At 45.9% G+C, this 6,000-nt stretch overlaps 1 protein-coding gene across 3 annotated transcripts in view; it reads left to right on the top strand.

Annotated features, from left to right (window-relative positions):
* Nucleotides 1–1,707: 1,707 nt before the first annotated feature.
* The window catches only part of Marchf3 (membrane associated ring-CH-type finger 3), a 152,030-nt gene continuing 147,737 nt past the window's right edge, over nucleotides 1,708–6,000 (top strand). The window contains exon 1 of one of the 3 annotated variants that reach the window (XM_006254749.5): nucleotides 1,708–1,916. The gene's annotated coding sequence lies outside the window, so the exon portion shown is untranslated. The remainder of the gene's footprint in view (nucleotides 1,917–6,000) is intronic. The other 2 variants (XM_063277492.1, NM_001007759.1) reach the window with 2 other exon arrangements.

The raw sequence follows: 6,000 nt of genomic DNA, 5'->3' as shown, positions 1-6,000 counted from the left end.
ATCTTTCTTATCTGTACCAGTCTTTTGGTTCAGTAAGCAAGACAGAACTTAATGTGCAGGTTTGACATTACTAATTTTTACAGCTTGTTAAGGGCTATATGGGTCCCATTTTTCCCCTTCTGACAACAAGAGGCCTATGGACCTCTTTCCACAGAGTTAAACCAAACCCATGCCAGAGCTCACCTAAGAGTTGCAGCTTTCTCAGCTACTGGTGCTGTTTCATTCCTTGCCAGATGAAAGCTGGCCTTTTACCTTCCTTCTCCCTGGTGACCTCATCAGAGGCTTCTCCTGAGACATGAGCTATAAAGGAGAAAGTTGTGGAAGCCAGATGGCCATTGAAATTATACCTGCAGCTCTCTCACACATGAATAGTCATCTGTACTGAAAGACTACGTAGTTCCTTAGAGTTTCTCAGAGCTGAGACAGTGATCTGAAGTGCCTGGATTGGAAGCAAGAGTGTGGAGGTGGGGGACACGTGAGTGGCAGACCATCAGGAAGTTTGGCCCCTTTCCTATACTGTTGTGCATTCCTGTTAATACAAGTTGGATGCACAACAAGTACAGGTCTAGGCACAGATTGGATCTGCCTACCCTAAGAAGACAGTCTAGGACATGCTCATATTCTAAGCCTTAGTTAGACAGCAATACTCTTTGATTCGTGTGCGTGTGTGTGTGTGTGTGTGTGTGTGTGTGTGTGTGTATGTGTGTGTGTGTGTGTGTGTGGTGTAGTCTTAAAACCTGACTAAAAAGACTATTCTGGCAAGACTGAATGAAGCAGGGGAAAGCCAACAGTGGTCTAAAGGCTCCCAGTGCACTCCTAACTACCAGCTATGAGCCGCTTCATGCCTTCATCCTAATCAAGGTTTTCCAAAGGGGAGAGAGGGAAATGGAGAGTCCGACGGATCTGGCCTGCTCTGCGGTTTTCTGTCCAAGAAGACGGATAGTTTTGGCTTCTCGATATTCCTGGAGGACCAAGCAGACAGCCACAGAACCCACTGTGGCGGATGGGAAGTGCATGGGACGCCTTTGGGCATGAGAAGGCTTTTGCTAAAGGTCCCTAACCTTGTGGAAGGAAAAGGAGAGTCCTGCTTTGTACTTTCCCGGAGGTTGGCTGAGCCAGAGTTCTTGTTTCAAAGACAACCGCCAAATCGAGCTTAGAACCGTTTCCAGTGTAGTTGGACCCTTGAGACGCAGACTGTGTGAGTACTCAGAATCCTCCGGTGGCTGGGGCGCCTTTGGGGCCAAGTTCCTCGCTTCCTATTGGTATGAGGTACGAGTGTTGCTCTCCACAGCGTGCCCACTCGCGACGGCTCTGGGAACTCCTACAGTCTGTCAGCAAGAGCCTTTCCTGGTCGCAGCCTCGTTCCCGGGGCGTTCGGGTCCCACTGCATCAGACCACGCAGGAGCTGCCAGACGCCACCGCCGCCGCCGCCGCCACCGCACTTCACAACTGCCAACTTGCGGGCAGCTAGAGCGTCTCCGGGCCAACGCTCACCAGCAAGCGATTGGACACCGAGTAGGGGGCAGGACGACGCGCTATGCACCTCCCACAGCCTCCAAGGATCCTGGTGCCCTGACTATTGGCTATGGCCTCCGCCAGTCAAACACTAGTAGCCGCCCCGCCTTATAGGGGCTGGCTCAAGACTGGCCCCGCCCCAGGGCTCCGCCCCCTTCGGAGCCTAGTCAGCTCTGCGCGGTGTTCCGCCTCATTCGCTGAGCGGGTCCGTATATTGTCAGCGCGCTCTGGGCGACTGCTGAGCCAGGCGACCGCCGAGCTTGCGGCGATCCCCGTCAGGTGCCCAGTAAAGCCAATGCGCCCAGGTCCGGCGGGGCAAGAGCAGCCGGCGGTTCCGGGCAACTTGGGACTGAGGATCTGCAGCAGGGGCGTGGATTTGGCGTCTGGACTGGGCCAGGAGGGTGAGTGGCCGCGCCGTGAAAGCGGCTCCCCTGCGCCGTGTTGCCAGAGAGCCGAAGACCGCCTTGGTGCTGGTGGGTGGGAGCGTGGGGCTGTGGGAGGGCAAGGCAAGGCAGGGGACACTTACTCTCTGTCAGCGTCCGGGCTCCCGAACTTCTCATTTTCAAAGCATCCCAACTCGGCCCAGAACGTGACTATGCGTCGGAACCGACTTGGCGTTGGTGGTTGCCACCCTTAAGTCCCAGACGCGCCCCTGCCCCTCTGCGGCGGCGACACGACGCGCGGGGACACCTCGGTGCGCGCACAGCAGTTCCTAGATGGCTGCGAGTGGTTCCTAAACATTAACCGGCGCCCGAGCCGGCGTGCGCAGCAAGCGCTGGTCGCGTTCCGACTGAGAACTGGAGGGACCCGCTGGGGACAGTAGCAGGCCTCTTCCGTACTCTTGCTGATCCGACGAAAATGACAGCGGTGCTGAACGCTAAACTTTGGGAAGTAATTGCTTCCTGTCAGCCTTTGAATGTGCGCCCCTCTTCCTGGGTTGCTCAGATCTCCGCATCTGCCACCAGGTGTGTCTGAGGAACTTGGTTAGGACCAGCAGGGAGCCTAGAGGCGAACACCAGGCTGGGTGTTCTCAGCCTGGTTTGGTGGTGTTCCTTAAAGCACCTGCGTGTTTTTTAAGTGATGAAGTTGTAGCAAGAACTGACAACTGAGGATTCAAGGTTAGACCTGACACTTTGTGGCTAAGCGTGGGTTACATCCCCCCCACACACACACACCCTCCCTTTCCTCTTTCCTCTCGTAATAAATGCAGCTTGATTTTTCTGAGTGCAGTTGCATGCAGCTTATATTCTGTATGGACTAAATAGAATTCAGTGCAATATTGTCTTGCCATTCTTATTTGATATGAGTGAGAGCCTATTAAGAAGACTATGGAGAGTTAGCTCTGGTGTTGGGAATAGTTCTGTCTTTCAAAATATATAAAACGTTGATTTTTTTTATAGTAGCTGCGGATGTACAAGCGAATATATCTGAGGGTGTGTGTGTCTATGTGTGGGACTGATAGGGGCGTGAGGTAGAAATATATAGAGGATTAACTCAGCCTTGAACTTCCTCTGGATTGTAGAGATGAACCCTCTTAGCTATAAGGTATCTAATCCTGTATGTGTAAGCATATCTGAATCTAGTCTGGTCTGTCTGGGTCAGTATATGTCCGTGAACTTTACGAGCACTCAGTTCAATACCACTCAGTACAGATTCTGCGTTCCTGTTTTACAGCCCAGCCGCCGCCGCCAGCCAGCCCATCTGTTAAAACATAGCATGTACACTTCAGCCAGAACACTGGGGTGGATAGTGGGTAGGGGGCAACCCTTAGGAAAACAACCCGCTACAAACAAAGCCTTTCGCTTGACTTCTATTTTCATCTATTATTTTGGCCGGAACTTACAGTTTTAATGAGGGAGATGCAGGGAATGGTGCCTCTTAGAAGGGGGAGTGTATTTTCTGATATAATTGTACCCATAATTTGAGGAGGGGCAATTATAGAAGAAAAAACACAATCCCCGAGAGCGTTTTTAGTGATTCTTAGTTAACCTACAGCAAGGCTGATTTGCATCTTTGCAGTAACATGTATATCTCACAAACTGGTGGGTTTGGTTTTTTTGTTTGTTTGTTTGTTTGTTTGTTTGTTTGTTTGCTTCAGAGAATGCACTAAAAATAGTTTTGAGCACACACAGTTTAATAGAAGTAAATAGAACTTTATTGCCAAGGCTGAAGTTAAGATTGCGTTAGTAATCCTAATGAAGCACGCCTTTAGGAATTTATACCCTGGAATAAGTTCATATTTGGTCTAATCACTAGTAACAATGGCTCACAATGTGTAGTTTTAAAATAATAAAAAGGCTTTATCGTAAAATTTCTGATGACTAAAAAGGTATGGGAGGAGTATTATTATAACAGCTTGTTAAGTTCCTGCTGGCAAGTGACTGATACTTTAAAAAGCTATAAATTCCTTTAATAGTATAGTTACTTTTAATAACAATAGGGACAACACCTTCAAGAAGCACAGTTGATCTTTTCCACAATAATTCTATGTTCTTAATTACAATTTAATAGTGGTGTTCATTATAAACTGGGGTGGTTTTAAGAACCCATCATAAGTATTATCATTTTTATGTTACATAAACATTTGGAGGAAATGTGTAAATTCCTAATGTATATGTCTAAATTGATGAAGGGCACAAAAGGAAGATTACAGATCCTCCTGGCTTACATGAATCATTCAAATAAACTGAGTAGCCCCATGGGGATTCAGTCCTTGTCCTTCAATTCAGTTCTGGGACCCAGGATAGCTTAGGAATCTGCATTTTCAAGCACTCAAGACAAGTTCTGACACAAAGGACAACTTGAACATCAGGAAGTACTAGAATGGTGTTTAGGATATAAAATAACACGATCTGTGAGTTGAGATGACAATTGATTATCCAGAAATTTCCAGGTGGTATTTACTGGCCTTATAAATTTGATAGTTTATTAACTCTCTCAACAACGGGCCTCTTTTGCACTGTGCCTGTAATCTTCAGTCATTCCTATTCTGAATTGGTCCCAATTTTAAAGAAGTCTGTCTGGAGAAGCAAGATAATTTAATACCTCTCCTCAGTCTTGGTTCTCTGCTGCCTGTTTCTGTCCCCGTGATGCTGGGATGTTCTGGACTGATTTGGCCAGCCCTAATACACGTAGTTCCTCATTTCTCCTTTTATCTCTTGGTGCTAGGACAGAAGTATGTACGTAATCAGGGCTAGCACAGACTTAACCAGAATCCAGGGTTTCCTTGGGAAACTGTAGTTACTTGGCTGACCAGCCATGAGCCCCACCCACTATGATACACTCTGAACGTTAATTTAGATTTACTTTAAGCTGTCCCACAGAAATGGGTTGAAAATATACTGTTTACCTGTATTCTCACTGAAATCAGTGTTAGTTTTTATTTATAAATTATTAACAATTGGGTTTTTTTTTTTTTTTTACTTACCCTCTTGATCCTGACATGCGTAGTCTGTGAACACATTAGACACTTAGGTAAGGTTTCAAAGAGAATGGATCTATATCAGAAGTTGTCCTCTCTAACATTAAGGTTAAAAAAAAATCTCAGAGGTCAGAAAATGTCACAAATATTTACTTCCTTGATGACAAAAGGATTTAGATACGTTGAGACATTGAACTTATATAGTTCCAGATCATTGGATCATCACAGAGACCTTTGTGGATAATTTCTGTTTAGAGGAATACTTGGCATTTGATAGGTCACTTAACAATCTTTGGAGGACAATGTTTTTTTCCCCACTTAATTCCAGATGAGCAAACAGCAGCCACAAAAGCATAATACTTGGGTTCTGTCTCTCATGTTTAAAGGTAATACCAATAAGTAAGATGTTGGCCTTATAGTATGAGCTACCTGCCTTTTTTTAGGTTGTCATAGCATTTTCTCTGAAACCATTTTCTTTCCATTTTTCTTTATATTGGGTTTGACTTAATAAGCTTTCCTTATAAAGTTAACCAACGTATATGATGAATGTTTGGGTGACGCTGAGCTTAATCAGCCAACCTTGACATGGAGAGGCAAACAGTTTGCTAAAGGTCAAAGACCACCTTTGGGGACAAAGCCTACATGAGGAATTCTTCAGACCCACATTTTATCCTCGTGCCATTTTTGTCCCTGGTCACGTTATACTAGTACTACTGTTTCTACACTAACAAAAATATTACTTGCACTCCATTTTCCCAGCTTCTGCATGAGTTGACGGATTTAGAGTGGCTGTAAAACCTGAGGTGTATCACAGCCCAGACAACAGCACTGACTTATTCCCACTTTAGGCAGACAGACAGACAAGGGCTGAGGGGGGAGAGAAGAGAAGACAAGACAAGAGAAGACAAGAGAAGACAAGAGAAGACAAGAGAAGACAAGAGAAGACAAGAGAAGACAAGAGAGAAAGCAAGCAACTACAGTAGAATGAATGCAGCCTTTCTTGAAATTGGGCCATAGGTCATTACGAGCTTCTATGCAACAATTCTTTAAAAAGAAAAAGAAAA

The sequence above is a fragment of the Rattus norvegicus genome, chromosome 18 (assembly GCF_036323735.1).
Source record: "Rattus norvegicus strain BN/NHsdMcwi chromosome 18, GRCr8, whole genome shotgun sequence".
Lineage (NCBI taxonomy): Eukaryota > Metazoa > Chordata > Mammalia > Rodentia > Muridae > Rattus > Rattus norvegicus.
The sequence above is the reverse complement of the archived record's forward strand: the minus strand, read 5'-3'. Positions and strand labels throughout refer to the sequence as shown.